The following is a 27,612-nucleotide window of genomic DNA, read 5'->3' as shown; positions in this document are numbered from 1 at the left end:
TCTAGGGAACTAGTAACCACCCTGCCAATACACAACTATGTTCCTGTTTGCAATTAGAAAAATTACCCAAATTACAATCTGTTTACTCCAGCATATGTTGGAAAGTTATACAAGGATGACTAGTGTAATCAATCCATTCCTTTTAGCTCTAGATTTGTTTCAGTTTAAAACAGAAGTATACAAATATACTTGTCCAATGTCTATGCTTTAACCATTCACCTTAAGATGTTTTTACAATATAATTTCCTAAGTCTATTTAATATCTTCATTATCATAAAAACCAACCTATATCCATCTTAACTCCACATCTACCACTCTTAGGGGGATGAGATCTATTTATCCCTCTGAGCACTTGGTAGACCCATAATTAAGATAGATCTAAGATGATACAATTTCCCCTTTAAATAGTCTATGCTCACATGAATACCATGGTATTACCATGGGTCAATACCATGGGTTATCATAAACCTAGAGCTTAAAAATTACTATTAGTAATTTATAAAAATTAATAGAATTAATAGTTGATTTTTATTTTATTTTTTATTTTAACCAAGCTAAAATGTTTAACATACATTAAATTACAACATCCATTTTTACTCTTGATCGGATCAAATATTTTTTCACTCTATACTACTTTGCATATCACGATATATGATACCTTTCAGGGGTTAGTAGATCAATAAATATGGATCTATGCTAGTTTAATTCCCCCATTTAAATAAGCTACATTCCATGTGAATACCAAGGGTCAATACCATGTGCCATTTTGGTGAATACCAAGGGTGTGCCATTTTGGTGAATACCATGGGTCAATACCATGTGCCATTTTTATTTTTATTAATACTAATATTAGGGTTAATAATGCTTTTTTGCATGGTATTAATAACAATCTAGTCCATGGTATTTGTCCCATAGTATTTTGCCCATAGGTTTCACCTAAATATTTTGAGTGTTAGTAAATATAAGGTGACTTATGGAGTAAATATAAAAAAATGTTTTATTTGTTTACCATACCTCTCGTTTATCTATATTTTTATTAATTTACCATAACTCTTTTACAAATATGGTATTTGGCCCATAGGATTCACTTAAATAAAACCTCTTTCTTGAGCTTCATAAATAGAACGAGGGTTATGGACTAAATATAAAAAGAGGTTTTATTTATTTACGATGCATCTAGTTTATTTATATTTTTATTTATTTACCATACCCTTTGAGTAAGTATAAAAAAATGTTTTATTTATTTATCATACCTCCACTTTACTTATATTTTTATTTGTTTACACCCTTGCATGTATATAAGGTGACTTATGGAGTAAATATAAAAAATGTTTTATTTATTTACCATACTTCTCATTTATTTATATTTTTATTAATTTACCATACCTCTTTTATAAATATGGCATTTGGGCCTTTGGCCCATAGGATTCACTCAAATAAAACCTATTCTTGAAAATGGGCGAATGGATTCACTTAAATAAAACCTATTCTTGAAAATGGGCGAATGGAAGGTTGTAACTCCTAATTTCAAGGGCTAAATTTACCTTTTTTACCCTCTCCCTTAAAAGAAGGTGGGCTATTTGAGGTGATTTGTAAAAGTGTACTATGGTACAAAATAATCACCCACTAAAAATTTAAAACCCCTTAATTTCGCCAAAGGGCGAACATTCGCCCCTAAAATCACCCCTAGTGAGGAGACATGGCACTAAGTCTAAATATTATGAGTGTTATGTCAAAAGCTCTCGAGTGATGGATGCATTACTTTTCAAAATCCAGCGTGATCAATACTATCGAGATGTTGTAATTGATTATTATTCAGTGAATGCTTTTCCCGAAGGATCAACAGATGTCTTATCCAGGCTTAAATGTGTTGATTGTCATATTGAAGAATCTGAGATCAATAAAACTAATAATGAAGGGTTTCATGCTGAGCATTTTCCCTCTCATCCTTCTTCCTTTATTGCTCGCCTACCAAATGAACACAAAGAAGTGGAAGAAATTAGAGCATTTCTTGATAATGTTGATCCTTCACATGTTCAAGACATGGATTGGCCCACTATTGGAACCTCTCCAGTGAATGAATATAATACAGAGGGGTTGTTCGATATGGCATTCCCAACATTGTTCCCCACTGGTGGCGATGATTGGTTGCAACCACTTATTTGTAATGTTGAAGTTCATGAGTATGAATTGCATCTTCTTAGGTACTATGATCAGAGATTTGGAAGCCATGCTCGGTTTCGACATTACATATTAATCATGATAATGTGGCAACAAAGCCAAGGAACTGCTACAGTTTTTGTAAAGAAAAATTTACATGATAACTCACCTACAACAGTCGGGGAGTTGCATCACTAACTATCTGATTTACCAAATAATAAGTTGGTTGAACATCTTATGTAGTTTGGTTCTTCTCGGAGACGTACAACGGCATACTGGACTAAGTGTCAATCTGAATTGATGGACATGATTACTCAGTTAGGATGCCCATCTTTATTTTTTACTTTGAGTGCAACTGACACAAAGTGGCCAGAGTTGCATAACCTGATGCCCATACATTCACATTCTCGTTCTTCAAATGAGCATCATATGAAAATTGAGAATGTTATCCAGTACCCTCATATTGTTGCGGCACTTATTCACCATATATTCAATATATTTCGAGAGGAAGTTATCCAAAAATATCTTAAAGCTAAAGACTTTTGGTACAGGTTTGTGTTGAATATTTTTTCTATACTTTTTCAACTTTTATTGTGATTCTATTTATATTGTTTGTAGTAACTATATGTTCATTTATTTCAGATATGAGTGGCAACACAGAGGTTCAATGCATATCCATGGTTTCCTATGGTTAGAAGGTGCTCCTGACATGGAAATACTTGATTGGTCAAATAGTTCTGATGTAGAACTTGCAAAGATGTTCTTCAACAAATATGTAACTGCATGGAATCTGCGTGAAATACATCGTCGCAACATAATGGTTCCACGAAGCCGCAATGATGACCTTTTCCTGTTGAATACTGGTAAGATTTTCTATTGTAATCCTCATAATGATTATGAAGAATTGTTAAATCGTGTCCAAAGGCCCACAAAGTGTACTATGGATTCTTGTTTGCACAAAAAGGGCACTATTCTAACATGTCGGTACAATGCTCCATGGGATCTTTCTAGTGAATCAAGATTGTTCATAGATGATGAAGGAAGAAAAAAATATGAGCAAGCAAGAAATGATGACAGGCTTAATGTACATAGCATTGACCTTCTAACAATGTGGCGTGCAAATGTTGATTGCCAGCGAGTGCTTTCTCGCTATGCTGTGTTGAAATACATTGCTAAGTATGCATCGAAAGCAAAAAAATGGTCTGAAAGTTATCATCATATGTTAACTAGAATTTCAAATTCTATTGGCCCTGAGGATGGTGCTTTATGTGCATATAGAAAGTTTCTTACAAAAACGATTGTTGACAGTGACATTGGAGCACAAGAAACATGCCATATGTTGCTTAAGCTACCTCTTGTTGTTTGTAGTCAGAAATTTGTTTCCTTAAATGTTGGAAGAAAGCTTTTTAGGAAAATATCAAGGGATGGCTTGCAATGTTTATCTAAGAATACTTTCGTTCAACATTATCAAAAGAGACCTTTTTTCCTTGAACATCTATCTTTGATAGAAACAACAAGATCTTGGACATTTGATAGCAAGCGTAAACAAGATCCATGGAAGCCTAGAGATGTTCATGCTATTTTTCGGGTTTGGCCATAGTTTTATTCTATTCCTGATGATGCTTCAGAGGAATTTGAAACCTTTTATTGGTCAGAATTCCTATTGTACAAGCCATTTCGTGATATGTTTGCAGAAATTGGACTTACAGCTAAAGTTATTATTGAAAGTTGGAGAAATTTTCTATATCGAGCATGGAATATTGATCGACAGCCATCAACTGTAGACAATATTGAAGATGAAGAACATGGGGATTTTTCTAACAATGAAATGAATGTTGAAGATGATTTTCAAGAATGGCAGATTTTCTCTCGTTTGGTTCCACCAAACAATGTGAATGTTTCTGATCTACACACTCTTGGTCGAAGGGAATTTGATATATCCTTTGACTGGGAAAGTACAACTATTTCTAATGATGTTGTAGAGGAAGCTACTAATTTTATAAGGAATGCAAAATCAGTGGGTGATATTGTTGATCTTTGAAACAGAACATTTGCATCTCTGGATTCTTTGTTGGAAAAACAACGACTTGCTTTTGAGATTGTGTTAAGGCACTTTGCTGAATATGAAATTTGTGAAGATCTTCTTATGATTATTTAGGGGACTGTGGGCACTGGGAAGTATTTCCTTATCCATTGTATTTTTGAAGCTCTTTCTAATTCGTCAAGAGATGGAAGAAGCCCTTTTCTTCTTCTTGCGCCAACATGAATAACTGCTTTTAATATACATGCAAAAACAATACACTTGGCTCTAAAAATCACAATTAAAGATATGCAGCCACTACAGGGGCAATCACTTGCAATATTCCAAGAAGAAATGTCACATGCTAGATATATATTGATTGATGAAATGAGCTTTCTGGGATCAAGGTTTTTTATGCAAATAGATGCTCAATTAAGAGAAGCATTTCCAGAGAAAAGGAATTGTCCTTTTAGTGGGAGATCCATCATCCTTGTGGGTGACCTTGGGAAACTGCCTCCTATCAGAGATAAGCCTTTGTATGTAGGTAATACAACAGGGAAAGTCTTTTGGAACAAATTAAACCTTGTTGTCACTCTTGACACAATCTTTCGCCAACAAGGGAATAATGAGAAACAATCTTGTTTTTGTAGAGTCCTAAAAAAAATATGAAATGTATAATTTGTTCTTGAAGATTGGGACTTTCCTATGTCTCGGGCTGATATGAGGTTGCATCCTATAGAAAGAGATTTATTTAATGCAACAATTCACATGTTTCCAACAAATAATTTGGTTTCCTTGCATAATAGGCATATGTTGAAATCATTAAATTCTCCAATTGCATGATGTGTTGCTGAATATTCAAGGCATTAAGAAATTGGTGGTGTTGATGATGATCAATTGGACCGTGAAGTTTTGTTGTGTCGTGGTCAGCATGTTATGTTGACATGTAATTTATGGGTTGAAGGTGGCTTGGTGAGTGGTGCACTTGGTTTTGTTAAGGATATATTCTATCCACCTATCTCTAAGCAACCTCGACTTCCAATGTTCACAACTATTGTTTTTGATAAGTATGTTGGTGTTCCATTTGATGCAAGTGATCCAAACATTGTCCGTATCACCCCAGTGATAAGAGGAAATCGAAAACAAATTCCTTTGAAGATGGCATGGGCTCTTACAATACACAAGTCACAGGGATTGACTTTAGAGTGAGCGTCAATTGATATCGAGAATAAAGAGCAGCAAGGCCTTACCTTCACAGCCATATCAAGGGTGAAATCAATAGATGGTTTACGCATTGCACCACCTTTTGCTTTCCAATGTTATGCCAGGATGAAAGATAGCGCATATGTTACAATTAGGAAGAAGGAAGAGGAGTGATTGAAGTCCATATCACTATGAAATACAACTAATAACATTATGGCCTTATTTATAGTTTTGAACTTCAAGTTTGTAGTGGATTATTTGATGTAGACAAAACAAAAAATATATCTTAAAACTCAATGTTCTTTCTGTGGTTGCAATGATATAAATATTCTTATCTAAGGCAGGTAATTTATAAACAATGTGATCTCTGATTATTCCTAAAAGACAAATAATCATATAGATGGCTTACTTATCAAATAGAAAGATGCATTCATATAATTATTGCTTTGTTTAAGAAATTAAACAAACTAATTATAAAAACATTATCGCATTCATCAAAATAGATATATCGCTGGCATATATCCTTTGAAATATAACAATTCTGAATGTTCAGAAATGATACGATAAAGAATTATTTGAGAAAAAATACATATATCAGCAATAGCAATTTTTAAAGAAGTGTTCATTAACATATGGAAATAAGACAAAAACAGTGATAGAAGTATCGCATGCATTTGAATCCTTCCGATGTGAACAACACTTTGATTACACTTTCATGTTTGAGAAAACCTCCAGAAGATGCAAAAGTGAAAGTCTTGAAAATGCTTCTTCGTCAGCAATGTGGTTCTTATATTGGTTTTGGTTTAGGAAATATTAATATTGCCACAAGCATCTTAAACAACAGAGTAACATTTACTTCATTTTCAAGAACATGAGATTTTCTTCGCAAATTTGAAGCATGTGGAATGGATCTATGACAATGTCCTTATTCTACAACTTAAAAATATATAAATATTCTTATCTAAGCCAGGTAATTTATAAATAATGCGATCTTTTATTATTCCTAAAAGACAAATAATCATACAGATGGCTTACTTATCAAATAGATAGATGCGTCCATATAATGGTTACTTTTTTAAAGAAATTAAACAAAGTAATTATAAAAACATTATCGCATTCATCAAAATATATATATCGCTGACATATATCCTTTGAAATATAACAATTCTCAATCTTCAAAAATGATATGATAAAGAATTATTTGAGAAAAAATACATATATCAACAATAGCAATTTTTAAAGAAGTGTTCATTCACATAAGGAAATAAGACAGAAATAGTGATAGAAGTACCGCATGCATTTGAATCCTTCCAGTGTGAATAACACTTTGATTCCACTTTGCTATTTGAGAAAACCTCCAGAAAATGCAAAACCGCAAGTCTTGAAAAAGCTTCTTGATAAAAATGTGAAACCTTGATGCACTTTTTGAAAAAAAAGTATTTAGAAGTACAATAGTGCAACTTCCCAAGTCAAAATTTTATACAAATTGATGACCGTTTCTAAATACATCAAAGTGTCTTAAATAATAAGAATAAAAACTACTATCAACAAAAATCGCTATAAGTTGTTCAAATTGTGACATGAAAATATGGGATTTTGGTATAAAATTAGAAGTGTGATTGGCAGTTGAACTAATTCATTGAATCGACTTCTTCTACTGTGCTTGTAGCTCACAGATTGCTAGCATTGGATGGATTTTCAGAGGTTGACTCATCCTAGAATGTAGCTGGGATGTATAGGTGGCATCAGAGAGTTTGGGAGCCATGCATTTGACCACGTCAGACAGGAATTTCATGGCCGTCTACTGGCTATGAGGCTTGACTAGAAAAAACCATAATGCATCCTATGTCAAGTTTTGAACTTCTCCAATCTATTTTTCTCTGTTTGCCTGCTCCTATATTCAATGATGTTCCAGTTCCTTTGCTTTCAGGAGTTTACCTGGAGAGCAATTGAAAATCAAATTAGACATATGTAAATTGTTATTTACTAATTCGATTACACCATTCATTGTAGCTCTGGCTCTAGAAGTTGCTCTTTCGACTTTCATTAGCTGAGATTCCCATTACAAAAATAGGATTTCCTTGTGCGATTCTTGCATTTTTTGGTAGATTTGCAGCGATTCCTTCCTCTGAATTTTGCCAAGAAGAAAGTTTGTTATTTTTTCATCTTCTTTCTCCAATTCCAATCTTCTATCAACTGCATTCTCAATCAATGATGTAGAGATGTCACAAAAGGGGTTGGCCAATGATATATTATGGGAAAGGATGTTCAATTGTCGGGACAAGGCTTTGGTTATCTCCAAGGCTTCTTATTTGGATTCAGTAACCTGTGGATAACCCTTGTATTTTTCTATATGTAATTGTAGCTGTGCAATTTGATCATCCTTGGCCTTCTTTTCTTTCTCAATCGCTATCTGAAGGCTGCTTAGTTCTTGAGACAACTTATGTTGTTTCTCGAGAGCCTACTTATCAATTTTATGTTTCTCTAGATTCAACTGTTCTTTGAGTTGGTCATTTTTTTGCCTTTGCTCTGCTAGTTGTTGTTCTAGTTGATTAATCTTTTGTTGTTCTTCTATCGATTGCATCTCAAGCTGAGTGATGCGTTGATCTTTATCCCTAATTAGTTGACTCACCTCTAAGGCTTTGTCCATTCTTGTTGTTGTACAAGCACCTGCATACTGAGATAATTTAGTTAAATCCCCGGAAGGATTGACCTATGACTTCCATACCACATTCATCATTTCATCCTGAGGGGTTAAAAGAGGTCCTTGATCAGTTTTCCTCTTTTTCCTCTATCTTTTAACAACAGCCCTATGCTTTGGACTGTAGAATACATCAAGGGGTGGTATTTCTTCTATTTTTAGTACAATCCCTTCTGTGGGATTCTCAGGAATGATTTCCATATCCTGCTACATTTTGCGTAGGCCACTTGTCCCTTCAATCAGAATACTAATAACCTCAAACTGTTGTGTTGTGGGCTGCTTTTGTGTAGCGAGGTTTTGGGAGTTCTTTTACTTTGTCCTCTGCCTTTCAGGGCTCTTCTAATTTTTAGGAATCTTCTGGATAGTTTTTCCTTCACTTTTGCCTTCATGTTGTAGCGCATGGGTTGTATTTAATAAGTCCATCGGTAGAGTTTTCAACCTCATTGTTCTGAAGTTTAGAAATTATTCTACTCCCTCTACTCCCAATTTTATTTTTGCAAGTTGTTTTACTTGAGAAAATAACTCACGTGAGGTGAACAAATCATCATAATCATCTTTCTCATGTTCAAGCTTGGCAATTTTGACATGAGAGGTGAAGTTATAGGTTATTTCTTTTGGATCATATTGCCTCTTTGGAATGATTGCTAACTTTAGTGCTTTTATTTTCTCTGCTTCTTCCTCTACATGTTTGAAGTCATGCAGTGTGAAAGTACCAAATGGGAGGGGGAATGAAGGCCACATTTTCTTTTTTGACTCCTTTAGGTTTCTAGACATCCCTTCTTCTGTGATTTGATAAGCTATTTCCATAGAAAATAGTTTATCGGGAATGTATAAGGGGAGAACACGTGGAGCAATAGTGCTTCCAAAAATTCTAATGTAGGTGAACTTTTCTTCACCAAACCAATTGCCAATTGATGTTAAGTCGACACTGGCTTCATCAGATAACCGAGGAGCGGGTTTATTGAATATAGCATAATGAACAGGCAAGACAAAACCATGACAGATTCTATAAAGATGGCTTTTAAAATGGGTTATCCACAGTACCTTATGATAGATGTGAATGGGGGTTGGGTCTTGTGGAGTCCATTTCCAACCTAGAATGGGGTAATAGAAATTGAAACCGATAGTGTCCATAATGTAGGCACTCATATAAAATAGGGGTATTGCCTAGGTAGTCATGAACCTGTTTCTTCTATAATCGAGGATATGGTTGGCCATTTTATCAGACAAAATGGTTTCCCAATTCATGATATACGAGTTAACCACTGCCTCTATTAAAGGAACCATCAATTGAAAACCTAGCGGAATCGGAGACTCCAAAGAGTCTACATATCATAGCACCAACATAGCAGTAAAGAGATGCTAAGGAGTCAACAGAATACTTACTCGATGATTCATGCTTGTGTTTGTTTGGGTAATGCCTCCACTACCTGATAGGATTTGATTCCACGTCAATTTGTTTGGGAAAGGCTTCAATAAATGCCTTGTAGTAATGCTTCTCCAGTTCTGCCAAATGGTACATCTTTTTGATATCTTCTGCTATGAACAAGCCAAACATATTTCCATCAGCCGTAAAAAATGCTTTGTCTGTTATTTTGATGCTCACGATTACCCATCTAACTAAGTCATTGTAGGGTAATATTCTCGGGCGGGCAACTATTCTGTGGAGAAAAGAGCAGGCCAAAACCTTCAGAGTATTCTATGATTTGTCACTGGAATTAGCTATTCCCTTTTCTTCTTCAATTACTTCTGGATCTTCAGCTTCCAATAAATTGCATATGCTTTCCCATGAAGCTTTGTCGAGGCCAGCATAGGTAGTATCATGTATCAAGCCCTTATTTATTGGTTCCTCTTTGGTTAAGACTGGAATATTTACATTCTTTGATTTCTTCGAAATTTCTCCTGAATTGATGAATTCAAACTTACTCTGCAAAAGAAACAGATGACTGTAACAGAGGAGAAAATCTGTTACAAGACAATGCACAATACACAAGATTAACAATAATTAAGCGCAATAAGTGATATGAATTTGATATATTATGTTACCACGGATGAAATCCTCGAAGGATTCAACCATAACTGCTTTATTAATGATTTTGGCAACTACCCATCATGATCATTAAATGCCATAATGATATGTGGCATTACACATATTCATAACGATTCTTTAAAATAAATATGGTGAGTTTCCCGATCAGCAATTAACAATAATCGCATATCGTAGATCGAGAGTCCCAACTTTATTCTTTGGCCATTTCCTTCGTATAGCTCTGATTGGGATAAAGAGTGAGTTGTCATAGGGAGGTAGGATAATCTTGAAGAAATCAATAAATTGTTTATTTCTCATTACTAATGATTTATGCTCTTAAAGCCCGCAAGCATTTGTTTAACTGTACTATTTACACTATATTGACAAGCACACCTTTATTTATGATGATGAAATCGCATCGGCGGATCTCAAATGGGCATTCTTTATGTGTTTTGGGACCTTACCGATGGCTGATTGTGATCGCCTTGTCACATCGGCAGAGTTGTATGACTCCATGGAATGTTTCCTTAAGAAATTTGTGATATGCACTTTCCGATTGTGTTATCTTATCAGAGAATGCCAAAGGAAATGTTAAGTCTATCTTCTAGCCAAAGGATGTTCATGATGTTATAGTTTATCTTATGACAAGGTTTTGTTTTGTTTTTACATTGGATCAGACCTCATCATAAGGATTTTCATGTATCATATGGATTTTTTTGCAAAATGTGATTGTTATTGAAGTTATCCTACAAACAAAAAGACTTATTATTTAGAACTATCGATTTTAGCTAAGTTTATTAAAAAAGGGACCCATTTCTTGTTAAAAGTTTTATATAAAAATTTTGAAATGGGGAGGGTTGTTGTATATCACAACAAGTTTCTAATATTTTTCCCTTGGTTTTATTAATTCCCAATGGTTTGTAATATAAAATTATTGGTTTTCTTCGTTCTTCAACTTTTTAATATTAATAATTCCTTGGGTTTATAATCCCTTGAGGTTTTATTGTTAATCCCTTGGGTTTATTATATCAATCCCTTGGGTTCATTATTCCCTTGGGTTTATAATATCAATCTCTTGGGTTTATTATTCCTGAGTCAAACATGATTTATTATGATGTCGACCATGGACCTACATGGAATTGTGATAGGAATGGTATCAATATGTAAATCAATGATGGTCGATCATGTTTATTTTGATGTTTATAACATTAGTCCCTTGGATTTAATATTATTCCCTTGCGTTCATAATCCCTTGGGGTCTTAGTATTAATCGCTTCATTTTTTTATTCCTTTGGGTTTCTCATATTAATCCCAAGGGTTTATTATTCCCTTAGGTTTATAATATCGATCATGGTAAACCATGGTTGATTCTTGCATTCTCACAATGATTTTCTCACCATCAAACTAAATTATGTTTATTTTGATGTTTGTAGTATTTACATTTCGGTTTACCATTGTTGCGTTTATAGTATGAGGCCCTTCGGTCTAATATTATTCCATTGGGTTCATAATCACTTGGGATTTTAGTATTAATACCTTGGGTTTATTGTTCATTTCGGTTTATAATATCAACCCTTTGGGTTCATTATTGTGTTTGGTTTATAATATCAATCATTGTAAACCAACGTTGAATCACAGCCAAACATGGTCAATCATGGTTGAATGTCACATTGTGACAAGAATTGTCTCGCCATCAAAATAAACCATGTTTATTTTAGTGTTTGTAGTATTTATATTTGGGTTTACCAATTTGGTTTTATAATATTAGTCCCATGGTTGAATGTCGCATTTTGACAAAGATTGACTCACCATGAAAATAAACCATGTTTATTTTAGTGTTTGTAGTGTTTATATTTGGGTTTAACAATGTTGGGTTTACAATATTAGTCCCATGGGTTTAATATTATTTCCTTGGGTTCATAAACCCTTGGGGTTTTAGTATTGATCACTTTGTTTATTGTTCCTTTAGGTTTATAATATCAATCCCTTGGGTTTATTATTCCCTTCGGTTTATAATATTGATCATGGTAAACCATTGTCAACCATAGCCAACCATGGTTCAATGACACATTTTGACAACGATTTTCTCACTGTGAAAATAAATAATAATAGATTGGGTTTATTGTTGCTTTGGGTTTATTATATCAATCCCTTGGGTTTATTATTCCCTTGGGTTTATAATCCCTCAAGCTTTTAGTATTAATCTCTTGGGTTTACAGTTCATTGGAGTTTTAGTATTAATGCATTAGGTTTATTGTTCATTTGGGTTAATAATATCAATCCCTTGGGTTCGTTATTGTGTTTGGTTTATAATATCATTCATTATAAACCATTGTCAATCATAGCCAAACATGGTCAATCATGGTTGAATGTCGCATTGTGACAAGAATTGTGTCACCATCAAAATAAACCATGTTTATTTTAGTGTTTGTAGTATTTATATTTGGGTTTACCAATGTTGGTTTTATAATATTAGTCCCTTGGTTGAATGTCGCATTCTCACAAAGATTGACTAACCATGAAAATAAACGATGTTTATTTTAGTGTTTGTAGTGTTTATATTTGGGTTTAACAATGTTGGGTTTGTAATATTAGTCCCACGGGTTTAATATTATTTCCTTGGGTTCATAAACCCTTGGGGTTTTGGTATTGATCCCCTTGTTTATTATTCCTTTAGGTTTATAATATCAATCCCTTGGGTTTATTATTCCCTTTGGTTTATAATATCGATCATGGTAAACCATTGTCAATCATAGCCAACCATGTTTCAATGTAACATTGTGACAACGATTGTCTCACCATGAAAATAAATAATAATCCATTGGGTTTATTTTTTCTTTGGGTTTATTATATCAATCCCTTGGGTTTATTATTCCCTTGGGTTTATAATCCATTGGGCTTTCAGTATTAATCCCTTGGGTTTATTGTTCATTGGGATTTTAGTATTAATCCCTTGGGTTTATTGTTCATTTTTGGTTTATAATATCAATCCCTTAGGTTCATTATTCCGTTTGGTTTATAATATCAGTCATTGTAAATCATTGTCAATCATAGCCAAACATGGTCAATCTGGTTGAATGTTGCATTGTGACAAGAATTCTCTCACCATCAAAATAAACCATGTTTATTTTAGTATTTGTAGTATTTATATTTGGGTTTACCAATGTTGGTTTTATAATATTAGTCCCTTGGTTGCATGTCACATTTTGACAAAGATTGACTCACCATGAAAATAAATGATGCTTATGTTAGTGTTTGTAGTGTTTATATTTGGGTTTAACAATGTTGGGTTTATAATATTAGTCCCATGGGTTTAATATTATTTGCTTTGTTCATAAACAGTTGGGGTTTTAGTATTGATCCATTTGTTTATTATTCCTTTAGGTTTATTATTTCAATCCCTTGGGTTTATTATTCCCTTTGGTTTATAATATTGATCATGGTAAACCATTGTCAATCATAGCCAACCATGATTCATTGTCGCATTGTGACAATGATTGTCTCACCATGAAGATAAATAATAATCTCTTGGGTTTATTATTCCTTTGGGTTTATTATATCAATCCCTTGGGTTTATTATTCCTTTGTGTTTATAATCCCTTGGGCTTTTAGTATTAATCCCTTGGGTTTATTGTTAATTGGGGTTTTACTATTAATCCATTGGATTTATTGTTCATTTGGGTTTATAATATCAATCCCTTGGGTTCATTATTCCATTTGGTTTATCATATCAGTATTTGTAAACCATTTCCAATCATAGCCAAACATGGTCAATCATGGTTGAATGTCGCATTGTGACAAGAATTGTCTCACCATGAAAATAAACCATGTTTATTTTGGTGTTTGTAGTATTTGTATTTGGGTTTACCAATGTTGGGTTTATAATATTAGTCCCATGCTTCATTGTTGTTGGGTATATAGCATTAGGCACTTTGGTTTAATATTATTCCATTGGGTTTATAATCGCTTGGGCTTTTAGTATTAATCCCTTTGGTTTATTGTTCATTGGCATTTTAGTATTTATCCCTTCAGTTTATTCTTAATTTGGGTTTATAAGATCAATCCCTTGGGTTCATTATTGCATTCGGTTTATAATATCAATCATTGTAAACCATTGTCAATCATAGCCAAAAATGGTTAATCATGGTTGAATGTCGCATTGTGACAAGAATTGTCTCACCATCAAAATAAACCATGTTTATTTTAGTGTTTGTAGTATTTATATTTGGGTTTACCAATGTTGGTTTTATAACATTATTCCCTTGGTTGAATGTAACATTTTGACAAAGATTGACTCACCATGAAAATAAACCATGTTTATTTTAGTGTTTGTAGTGTTTATATTTGGGTTTAACAATGTTGGGTTTATAATATTAGTTCCATCGGTTTAATATTATTTCCTTGTGTTCATAAACCCTTCGGGTTTTAGTATTTTCCCTTTGTTTATTATTCCTTTAGGTTTATAATATCAATCCCTTGGGTTTATTATTCCCTTAGGTTTATAATATCGATCATGGTCAACCGTTGTCAATCATAGACAACCATGGTCAACCATGGTTAAATGTCACATCGTGACAAGGATTTTCTCACCATGAAAATAAAACATGTTTATTTTAGTCCTTCTAATATTTATATTAGGGTTTACCAATGTTGGGTTTATAATATTAGTCCCTTCGGTTTAATAATATTTCCTTAGGTTCATAATCCCTTGGGGTTTTAGTATTAATCCTTTGGGTTTATTATCAACTTGTGTTTTATAATATCAATCGTGCCCATCTTTATTAATCTCTTGTATTTGTAATATCCCTTAGGTTTTTAATATTTATCCATTGGGTTCAATAATTCCTTGGGTTTATAATATTAAAGCATTAGGTTTATTAGTTCCTCGGGTTGATAATATTAGTCCCTTTTGCTTATATTATTTTTTTTATGTAAAAAGATCTTGGGGGTTACCCAAAATCCCTTTCCTTAAAAAAATATCAATCTTGAGGCCTGTGGGTTATGGCCCACTAAGCCTATCAGAAGAAATTCTTTAGGCCTTGAGCCTTTCAACCATGGAATTACATTAAATCAGAGCTATATAACTTTATCGGGGCTTTTATACTATCGGAAGCATTAGATATATGCCTTTAAGCCTTAAAACCCCTATAAATCTTAACTTATGCATGCGGCCGCAATAACTATGAAATATTTGGAATTATGCAAATATGTTTTATAAAGAAAATATATAATAAAACATGTTTTTCCACTTCCAATATAGGCTCAGCACAATTCCCAAGGTATACTTCCCGTCGATTCATCCCTGTCGTTGATCTACGCGATAAGACGGATGCACTGAGTCATATAAAATATAGTGTATGAACTATTGGGTCCGGAACCTAATCGCTCATCGCAATTGGTGCTTTCATATATATATATATATATATATATATATATATATATATATATATATATATATATATATATATATATATATATATATATGTCTTACAGACCTGCCACAATTATAAAACAATGCTACATATCGTTTCGAGTCTGTCGTCGGAAATCATGATCAACAAAACCCATATGCATGCATATAAAGGGCTTTCAATACAGCAGACCCTACAAACTTTTAAAGACATTCTATATATTATTTTGGTCTGGCCCACCTGTATCGCAATCTGCGGAGTCATATACATGTAATGTAAGTGATTTACAGATGTCATTATAAAATATGGCATATATATTATTGGGTGCGGTGTTAATGTTTTAAGACTTGTTCCTTTGTTTTCCTTTGTAAAATCCGATATATTTCTCCATTTCTTTTATATTTTCATTTCTAATATACTTGCCTTATCTTTTTTTCAAAATATATTTCGAATGATTTTGAATGAAACAATAGTATATTATTATTATAAGATGGACGCGTTGAGTCATATAAAATATAGCGTATAAACTATTGGGTTCGGAACCCAATCACTCATCACAATTGGCACTTTCATATATATATATATATATATATATATTGTTGGAAATAATACTGAGAGGGGGGGTGAATCAGTATTATCACATTAATAAAACTTTTTCATTTCCATAATCAGATTCATATATGCTACTTCCACAACTTCTTATGATTCAGTTAGTTGAGTGTATTAGAACATTATCAATCATATTAACAGTAAATTGATGCAGTAAAATAGAACAGATCATCACACATAAGTCACACGCATGAACACCATGATATAAGGTGGAAACCCAATGTGGGAGAAAACCACCTGCTACAAGTCATCTCAATCTTCTTCTTAATAAGAAAATCCTTTTACAATATTTGTACTGGTGCAGTCTTATACCAGTACGGGAGCTACAAGCCCCTTTGCTCTTGTACTAGTCGATCCATTTACTAGTATGCAGACTGCTACCTGCTACTATGCTCCAAAGATTTCCTTTAGCTCTTGTACTAGCTTAGATACTAGTACGTAGGTGCTGGCCTACACTCTTCTCTCCTCTAGGTACCATGTTTCATCAATTTTCATACTGGATACACTAAAGCACAACACATAATTTGAAAGGCCACGTTTCATCCAATTTTCATACTGGACCCAACAACAACATTGAAGCTCATAATCAAACAACCTTCTGAATCACCCAATCACCAGATCAATACATATACAATGAGAGTTATCAACCAGATCTAGTCCACCAGATCATATAAGGATAAGTCATTATGAACCTGATCCATTCATCTAGCAATACTAAAGCTAATCATAATCATTCAATCAATCATTATTGTTATCAGAACATAATACCAGACATCACTTCAAAACCCAGAACACAACAATAATAAACAGGGGCAGCTAAATATATTTCATGAAAAGTCCGCAGCTTCACCCATAGACCACCTGCGTACATCCGCACTATTTCTAACTGCTCTCCTATGCACCCCCGCACTGTGTCTCACGGACTTCCTGCGCACCTCCGCTCTGTGTCCAATGGAATGCCTGTGCCACTCCGCATCTTCTACAATTCTGGGCCTGCGAACCTCCACACCCACAGTGCTTCTGGGCCTGCGTACCTACGCACTTTTCCTTCACTGTACTTGCGGTCCTGCAGGTATAGATAATTTCAAGACTTCAAGAATAACCCAGACTATCAGATCTACAGATCTGAACATGCGCCGAGGAGATATCAACCCATTAGTAGATCCGACTTGTAATTCTCATGTTTCTCCTTGATATTGATTCAACTCTCTCTCACAAACCGATTACAAGAATTTCAGATCTAGCTTCTCTTAAGATCTTCTTATTTCACAAGTGTCTAGCCAAATGATCTCCTTTGCTTTATATAGGCAAGCTCTTGCTAAAACCATGAATCAATACCATAGATAACCAATACAAGGGATTCAAACCGGGGCTAAATTGGATCCTATACCACGGGCCAAAACCATAGAATCAAGAACGGCGGGCTAAATACCACGGGCCAAACATAAGAAACCCCACGTGAGCGCGCTTCTCTGCCTTGAAGTGAGTGAACTGGGGTCCGCACCTTTTACATGATGTACCTGCGGGTATGTACGCACTTTATCTATGATATTCCTGCGGGTCCGCAGCTTTTGTACGGTGTACCTGCGTACCTCTTATTTTCTTCATTATTTGTGAGCTAATCATCAATCTCTGCTACTGACCTATTGTACAGTGATCCATCATCTGTGTGAGTTGCCATCAAGGACAACACTTTAGCCATAATGCCAACAATCTCCCCCTTTGGACTTGATGGCAAAGCTTACTTGTGAACTGTCATCTGATCCCTTTGAACTATCCTACATCCATGTATTCTATCATATCTGATATCTCTTCTGTGGATTCATCTGAATGTATACAAGTGAGATGATCTTCTATGAGAGGGTTGCCATCAAGTACAACACATGCATCATAATGCCAACAATCTCCCCCTTTGGACTTGATGGCAACAACACCAAATCACTCTCCCCCTTTGACATCAAGGGAAAAAGGTTTTTCTCCCCCTAAGAACATGCTCCAGATCTGCTGAAGTCTCTAAATGAGCTCCCCCTTTGTATATGCCATGGTGCACCAATATGATCATGATGGAATGCCTACTCTGTTATATAGTGTTGTTCATGCTCAAGCTCCCCCTGACAGTAACCAAGGTCTGCATGACCTTCCTATCACCAAAAGACTCAATACATATATCCATCACCCAACCAAGTGAGGATCATCCACCCAACCAAGTGGGGATACATCATAAATATTACATCTTCATCCCAGGTGTTAGACTCTGTCTTATCAGAGATTGATTCTTCTTCAAAACCCTGTTTTGAAGAAGAAATCATTAATGTGTTGTTTTAGATTATGTTATTTATTCTTCAACTCTTCAACTGGCAGCGACTTCAATTTGCAAGTGTCGTGCTGGCTATGATGATTCCGGGCCTAGCGCTTCTTCCTCCAAAGGCTTGTGTTGTGACAGAATGCGGTCTTATAATCCACACATTGCTAGTCTGCTATATTGAGAATCGATTAATTACCTATACTAGCATCTATTACTTTGGTTTTAATGATGCTGTTGCTACTCTGGATGCTATTGTGGAACCATATCCTGCTGCTGCCTCATGTTTCATCTCACGAAAGGTTTTCCAATGAAGATAATCGAGAATTTCTTTCTGCCTTGGCAAACATATATAATTTTCTGCTGCCTTTATTAAAGAATGGTTTTACTTTGACAATGGATAATGCCTTCAAGCTGTCGGTTTTTGTTTTGGTATTCTGCACCAAGTTCTAAAAGGACATGTTGGCACTTACTGGATAGGAGGTGCTCTATCGAAGAGAATTACTGAACCTGGTTTCCATTTGAAGATGGGTCTGTCCGTGGTGCTTGGGAGAAGATTGGAACTATTGTGTATTGTACAGATGTCACATAAAACTTGACGGAGCTGAATGTTTTAAATTTGAAGGCCAGTATTTTATTCCTATAAACATCATGAGTGCTGAACCTTTCAAGCAGTTGGTAAGGCTTGTTGCAAGGGCCCACGACTTCTAGATGCTATGGGAGCTCCTTTGGATCAAGGGCCTGGTCCATTACTTGCTTCAAATAACATAAGTGTGGCTAACTGCTTCGTGACAGTTAGTGCTCTTTATATTTGTGATCAGATTGTTCAAGCAAACAATATTGTCTGAGGGATTAGTTTTACAACCAGTAGTTAGATTGGATCTGAGCTCTGGAAGTTCTTCATTATCTCTGCTTCAGTGTTTAGCAAATCCATTAACAATTGCTTTTGCATCTGCCATTCCAACGCACAATGGAATTGATTGCCAGAAATCACAATTGACAACACAAAATGAGATCATTCATTTGGGAGTGGCTGGGTTGCAGGCTTTGGCTTCGTTTCCAGGATCCTTTTCACCCCTTACTGAAGAGAAATTCAAGGAAATCTTATTGTTTCTAATGTCTGTTCTATCAGAAAGGCATGAGCACAAGTTCTTATGGGAAAAAGCTCTTGACGCACTTCCAGTAAGGAATCAAAACTGGTCTAATGGCACATCAATTGCTTCTGTTTCACATCAGATAACTTCAGCTCACTAAAATGCAGAACAACACCGATTGAATACATTAGAAGGGGCAAACCAGATGCAGGTTTTGCTTTATTCGAGTCAGAGTCGTTGAAGTGGCCAGGTTTTGTAAAGTTTGATGATGTAAATGATGGGTCCTGTCTTTCAAATTTGCAGTGTGTGATGGGTTCTGATATTGAGGGATATGATAAGCTTGAGTCTGGCTTGATCACAACAGGGGCATCTATCTTTATTGATGGTGTTTTAGTAGCCAGTACAGGCTCGAAGCAGAAGGTGGAATTGAGGACATCAAAACTTGTTTTGATTGGGAGCTGTGATGCTGCCACATTTCCTGTTCAAAAGAAAAAGCAAGTAGAGAGTATCTGAGAAATGTAGCACATATGCGGCCTCGAACAAATACATTTGGTGCGGTTGCCCGAGTAAGAAATGCCCTCGCATATGCCACACACAAATTTTTCCCAGGAGATGGGTTTTGTCTGGGTTGCTAGTCCAATAATCACTGCTTCAGATTGTGAAGGTGCCGGAGAGCAATTTTGTGTCACATCTTTGCTTCCTAGCTCTAAGGAGGATGTGGGCTCTCCAATTAGCATGATCCCTAGCACAAAGGATGGTTATGTTGATTGGGCACAGGATTTTTTTTGGAAAATCAGCATTCTTGACAGTTTCTGGACAGCTCAATGGAGAGACCTATGCATGTGCTCTTTCAGATATATACACGTTTGGTCCCACATTTCGAGCAGAGCAGTCGAACACTTCACGTCATTTAGCTGAGTTCTGGATGATTGAACCAGAGCTTGCTTTTGCCAATCTGAATGATGACATGGCTTGTGCAACTGTCTATCTCCAGTGAGGTTTATTCCGGATAATTGCAAAGAAGATATGGAATTCTTTAATACTTGGATTGAGAAGGGGATAATTACACGTTTAAGTAATGTTGCAGAAAAGAAATTTGTGCAATTGACATATACAGATGCAGTTGAACTGCTTTTGAAAGCAAAGAAAAATTTTGAATTCCCGGTGACATGGGGATGTGACTTGCAGAGTGAGCATGAGCGTTATATAACAGAGGAAGCCTTTTCTGGTTCACCTGTTATTATAAAAGATTATCCCAAAGATATAAAATCTTTCTATATGTGAGAAAATGCGGATGGGAAGACTGTAGCAGCTATGGATGTTTTAGTTCCAAGGTTCCTCCTGCTGTAATCTCGGTAGAACAGCAGCGTTGGAGTATTGATGAAGCAACACGCCTTGATGTACTTCGTTTGGCTATAGAATTGGATGCCGACTATGTTGATGTGGAGCTCGAGGTGGCATACGATCTTGTCTTTGATGCTGTTTACACACCAAAGTTACTAGACTCTTACGAGAAGCAGAAGAGTGCCAAGGGTAAACGTGTAGTCTCAGTGCTATTCAAACGGCGCCAGAACAGCATAATGGGATTCGATTCCTATTTCCCAGATTTTAATCAATGCTTCAACAAGATCTGTGCTCTATATGGCTGCCTTTGTCATTCAAGCAAACTGTACCATGAGTATGCCGCGTGGCATGTTTGTGATTCTGTACTTGTAGCACATTTTGCCACCGTCAAATTTCATGTGGTATTTTTAAGCACTAAGTCCGATCCTCATTCATGTCACCAAGACAACAACCGCAATAGATTTCCTATTTCAAGACCGCAGAAACCAAAAAGAGAGGTGCTCCAGCATTTATGTTTTTATTAGTTAATCAGAAGATTTTTAGGGAGATGGTATTGTTTAATGATAGAAGGCTTTTCTATTTTCGATTTTTTTTGTAATTTCAGTTTCAAACAGCGCCCTGATTGTGGGGTCGAGCTGTTGCTTTTTGGTTTTTTTTTAGTTTAGTTTTATGTAATGTATAAAAAATATAGATATAATTTTTAGGTAGAGAGAGAGTGAGAGAGGGAGTTTTCTGAGCGCTGGGAGCTGCTGGAGAAGCAGAGAGCTTTGTATTGTACAGTTTTCTGCAGAGAATTTAATGGAATTTCAAAGCTCTGTTTGCTGAGATTCATGTGGTATGTTGATTTAGCATAAGTTTTTCCCTTTGTCTCATATGTAATCAGTATGTTCCATTTCATTTCATGACCCTTTCAAGCTGAACAAATGAAGTGATTAGGTAGGAATTCATAGTATTATATGCTCCTCCTATAAGTTTGTTCGCATTCGATGTTTTCTACTGTTTAAGGAGGATTCAGAGTTATTTTCTGCCCTCCTTAGCTCCTCACCAGTCTTGCCATCCCATTTGAAACCAGATTTGGTGTTAAATTGCATGCCTACCTTGCCTCAGTTGATAACCTATGTAGTCATTATATTTTTCTGTTTGAAGCTGTGATTTTGCCCATGTAGCCCAGAAAGCCCCGTCATTCCATTAAAAAACCCCAAAAAATCATTAAATCCAAACCCCCTATCAATTTACTAGCCTAAAATCCTTATTCTTAATTGGTGAGCCTAATCATATTGAAAGATCTATCGAATCTGACCTGAGAGAGCCTTCTCATACCTCGTAGGGCTAGCTACGAGGTGAAATGGTTTGATGTAGCCTTGAAGGTTTACCTTCCTCAGCCTAGGGTGAAATCTCAAGCGCTAACATATTGGCGACCATACTGGGGAGAACATATTAATCGTTTGCTCATTGATGTGTTTGTTTCGCAAGTCTTAGACGGAGCCTGAAGTTACGCCAGAAGCCTTCGAAAACGCTCTTGTTTTACATCAGCGCAAGTAGATAAACGCTGCTTCAGTCTATCTCCGTGGGATTTGTGAACATAGCGCTTCATTGACACTTTACCCCAGTACATATATCAAGTTCAGATCTGATTGTTGATAGTGGACAACGATCAGACACTTGAAAGGCTGAATCATTCACCTGGCGACTCCAACTCGATCCAGACATTCCAGTGCCTGTTGATATGTTCATGCAATGGTAGGGTATGTGGCAGACCCTGCACTTTGTGAAGTTCTAGATGGAGTTAGAGAAATGTTAGCGGATATTGAAATTAATGAAGAATTTTTCAGTATTTTCTTTCAATGTGTGAAATCTCCGAAGCTTCATCTTGAAGGCAAAACTAGATTTTATGAGTTAGTTGTTGAAAGAGTTGAAAATGAAATTCAGTATATCGATGAACAGATCCAGTCTTATGATTTCCAAGACCCTAAAAAGTTTTTGGAAATCCTTCCTCCATCGAAACAAGAAATAATAGATTTGCCTATAGAGGTATACATTGACAATGTGCAGCTGGAAATATGCATTGCAGAGTTGGGGCAGCCAACAGAGGCCGGTGTCCGTGATCCTATTGCAGCATATATGGACAGGTTTTTCACTCTGATGGATAGATCAGGCTGTCTTTTCCGTGACCGGGCTCAGTATGTGCATGAAGGGCTGCCAGCAATTGCATCTGTGACTTCGTGGCAGCATTCTCAAGCGGCTTCATTTCCAGGTTTACTTGAATGGATAATTTGGAATTTTAGTATAACTTGATCTATTATATGTACAGCAGATTAGAGTAGGTTTTGTACATAAATAAGCAGCCACAAGGGCAGCATCTTGTTTCAGTTGGCTTTTAGTTTGTTTGAGTTCAATTTCAGTGTGAAAATAAGTCTTCAGCTGTGTTGATTTGTTGATGATGACTCCATTGCCCAATGGTGGAGGCACGGTCTGCTCTCCCAAAGTTCTGTGGTTCCTGGCACCTCCAGGAAGCTGCAGCTGCCATCCCAAATGGAGCTGATGTTAGACTTTGTCTTACCAGAGATTGATTCTTCTTCAAAACCCTGTTTTGAAGAAGAAATCATTAATGTGTTGTTTTAGATTATGTTATTTATTCTTCAACTCTTCAACTGGCAGCGACTTCAATTTGCAAGTGTCGTGCTGGCTATGATGATTCCGGGCCTAGTGCTTCTTCCTCCAAAGGCTTGTGTTGTGACAGAATGCGGTCTTATAATCCACACATTGCTAGTCTGCTATATTGAGAATCGATTATTTACCTATACTAGCATCTATTACTTTGGTTTTAATGATGCTGTTGCTACTCTGGATGCTATTGTGGAACCATATCCTGCTGCTGCCTCATGTTTCATCTCACGAAAGGTTTTCCAATGAAGATAATCGAGAATTTCTTTCTGCCTTGGCAAATATATATAATTTTCTGCTGCCTTTATTAAAGAATGGTTTTACTTTGACAATGGATAATGCCTTCAAGCTGTCTGTTTTTGTTTTGGTATTCTGCACCAAGTTCTAAAAGGACATGTTGGCACTTACTGGATAGGAGGTGCTCTATCGAAGAGAATTACTGAACCTGGTTTCCATTTGAAGATGGGTCTGTCCGTGGTGCTTGGGAGAAGATTGGAACTATTGTGTATTGTACAGATGTCACATAAAACTTGGCGGAGCTGAATGTTTTAAATTTGAAGGCCAGTATTTTATTCCTATAAACATCATGAGTGTTGAACCTTTCAAGCGGTTGGTAAGGCTTGTTGCAAGGGCCCACGACTTCTATATGCTATGGGAGCTCCTTTGGATCAAGGGCCTGGTCCATTACTTGCTTCAAATAACATAAGTGTGGCTAACTGCTTCGTGACAGTTAGTGCTCTTTATATTTGTGATCAGATTGTTCAAGCAAACAATATTGTCTGAGGGATTAGTTTTACAACCAGTAGTTAGATTGGATCTGAGCTCTGGAAGTTCTTCATTATCTCTGCTTCAGTGTTTAGCAAATCCATTAACAATTGCTTTTGCATCTGCCATTCCAACGCACAATGGAATTGATTGCCAGAAATCACAATTGACAACACAAAATGAGATCATTCATTTGGGAGTGGTTGGGTTGCAGGCTTTGGCTTCGTTTCCAGGATCCTTTTCACCCCTTACTGAAGAGAAATTCAAGGAAATCTTATTGTTTCTAATGTCTGTTCTATCAGAAAGGCATGAGCACAAGTTCTTATGGGAACAAGCTCTTGACGCACTTCCAGTAAGGAATCAAAACTGGTCTAATGGCACATCAATTGCTTCTGTTTCACATCAGATAACTTCAACTCACTAAAATGTAGAACAACACCGAATGAATACATTAGAAGGGGCAAACCAGATGCAGGTTTTGCTTTATTCGAGTCAGAGTCGTTGAAGTGGCCAGGTTTTGTAAAGTTTGATGATGTAAATGATGGGTCCTGTCTTTCAAATTTGCAGTGTGTGATGGGTTCTGATATTGAGGGATATGATAAGCTTGAGTCTGGCTTGATCACAACAGGGGCATCTATCTTTATTGATGGTGTTTTAGTAGCCAGTACAGGCTCGAAGCAGAAGGTGGAATTGAGGACAACAAAACTTGTTTTGATTGGGAGCTGTGATGCTGCCACATTTCCTGTTCAAAAGAAAAAGCAAGTAGAGAGTATCTGAGAAATGTAGCACATATGCGGCCTCGAACAAATACATTTGGTGCGGTTGCCCGAGTAAGAAATGCCCTCGCATATGCCACACACAAATTTTTCCCAGGAGATGGGTTTTGTCTGGGTTGCTAGTCCAATAATCACTGCTTCAGATTGTGAAGGTGCCGGAGAGCAATTTTGTGTCACATCTTTGCTTCCTAGCTCTAAGGAGGATGTGGGCTCTCCAATTAGCATGATCCCTAGCACAAAGGATGGTTATGTTGATTGGGCACAGGATTTTTTTTGGAAAATCAGCATTCTTGACAGTTTCTGGACAGCTCAATGGAGAGACCTATGCATGTGCTCTTTCAGATATATACACGTTTGGTCCCACATTTCGAGCAGAGCAGTCGAACACTTCACGTCATTTAGCTGAGTTCTGGATGATTGAACCAGAGCTTGCTTTTGCCAATCTGAATGATGACATGGCTTGTGCAACTGTCTATCTCCAGTGAGGTTTATTCCGGATAATTGCAAAGAAGATATGGAATTCTTTAATACCTGGATTGAGAAGGGGATAATTACACGTTTAAGTAATGTTGCAGAAAAGAAATTTGTGCAATTGACATATACAGATGCAGTTGAATTGCTTTTGAAAGCAAAGAAAAATTTTGAATTCCCGGTGACATGGGGATGTGACTTGCAGAGTGAGCATGAGCGTTATATAACAGAGGAAGCCTTTTCTGGTTCACCTGTTATTATAAAAGATTATCCCAAAGATATAAAAGCTTTCTATATGTGAGAAAATGCGGATGGGAAGACTGTAGCAGCTATGGATGTTTTAGTTCCAAGGTTCCTCCTGCTGTAATCTCGGTAGAACAGCAGCGTTGGAGTATTGATGAAGCAACACGCCTTGATGTACTTCGTTTGGCTATAGAATTGGATGCCGACTATGTTGATGTGGAGCTCCAGGTGGCATACGATCTTGTCTTTGATGTTGTTTACACACCAAAGTTACTAGACTCTTACGAGAAGCAGAAGAGTGCCAAGGGTAAACGTGTAGTCTCAGTGCTATTCAAACGGCGCCAGAACAGCATAATGGGATTCGATTCCTATTTCCCAGATTTTAATCAATGCTTCAACAAGATCTACACTCTATATGGCTGCCTTTGTCATTCAAGCAAACTGTACCATGAGTATGTCGCGTGGCATGTTTGTGATTCTGTACTTGTAGCACATTTTGCCACCGTCAAATTTCATGTGGTATTTTTAAGCACTAAGTCCGATCCTCATTCATGTCACCAAGACAACAACCGCAACAGATTTCCTATTTCAAGACCGCAGAAAACAAAAAGAGAGGCGCTCCAGCATTTATGTTTTTATTAGTTAATCAGAAGATTTTTAGGGAGATGGTACTGTTTTATGATAGAAGGCTTTTCTATTTTCGATTTTTTTTGTAATTTCAGTTTCAAACAGCGCCCTGATTGTGGGGTCGAGCTGTTGCTTTTTGGTTTTTTTTTAGTTTAGTTTTATGTAATGTATAAAAAATATAGATATAATTTTTAGGTAGAGAGAGAGTGAGAGAGGGAGTTTTCTGAGCGCTGGGAGCTGCTGGAGAAGCAGAGAGCTTTGTATTGTATAGTTTTCTGCAGAGAATTTAATGGAATTTCAAAGCTCTGTTTGCTGAGATTCATGTGGTATGTTGATTTAGCATAAGTTTTTCCCTTTGTCTCATATGTAATCAGTATGTTCCATTTCATTTCATGACCCTTTCAAGCTGAACAAATGAAGTGATTAGGTAGGAATTCATAGTATTATATGCTCCTCCTATAAGTTTGTTCGCATTCGATGTTTTCTACTGTTTAAGGAGGATTCAGAGTTATTGTCTACCCTCCTTAGCTCCTCACCAGTCTTGCCATCCCATTTGAAACCAGATTTGGTGTTAAATTGCATGCCTACCTTGCCTCAGTTGATAACCTATGTAGTCATTATATTTTTCTGTTTGAAGCTGTGATTTTGCCCATGTAGCCCAGAAAGCCCCGTCATTCCATTAAAAAACCCCAAAAAATCATTAAATCCAAACCCCCTATCAATTTACTAGCCTAAAATCCTTATTCTTAATTGGTCAGCCTAATCATATTGAAAGATCTATCGAATCTGACCCGAGAGAGCCTTCTCATACCTCGTAGGGCTAGCTACGAGGTGAAATGGTTTGATGTAGCCTTGAAGGTTTACCTTCCTCAGCCTAGGGTGAAATCTCAAGCGCTAACACCAGGCATAGTGGGGAAACCAACATAGGCCATTACATGACCTGAAGAGATCTTATCAAATGACTACAATAGATAGAGACGCAGTATTACATCATGAGTCGTGATATGACCTTTACAGAGATCAAACACCTAAATAAGATCATGATAAACATCAACAACAACATTGTATGATCTGCTTCATAGTATCTGTCAACAGCAATTAGTGCATGAATCATCAAGGTATGTCCGCATCAACAGAATTTCACATTCTATGTGAGAAACACCATAGCCATCATGAACTAAGTATCAACAATC

General features: G+C 36.2%; 2 pseudogenes; both read left to right on the top strand.

Annotated features, from left to right (window-relative positions):
• The first annotated feature begins 19,151 nt into the window (after window positions 1-19,151).
• Window positions 19,152-20,879, top strand: LOC149176568 (asparagine--tRNA ligase, chloroplastic/mitochondrial pseudogene; annotated as a pseudogene).
• A 3,309-nt stretch (window positions 20,880-24,188) lies between these two features.
• Window positions 24,189-25,916, top strand: LOC149176567 (asparagine--tRNA ligase, chloroplastic/mitochondrial pseudogene; annotated as a pseudogene).
• Window positions 25,917-27,612: the final 1,696 nt, after the last annotated feature.

Source organism: Pinus tabuliformis, chromosome 4_1 (genome assembly GCF_031772625.1).
Source record: "Pinus tabuliformis cultivar Carrire ecotype Pingquan chromosome 4_1, CPIR1, whole genome shotgun sequence".
Lineage (NCBI taxonomy): Eukaryota > Viridiplantae > Streptophyta > Pinopsida > Pinales > Pinaceae > Pinus > Pinus tabuliformis.
Note: the sequence above shows the minus strand (reverse complement) of the source record. Positions and strands in the feature narration are given on the sequence as shown.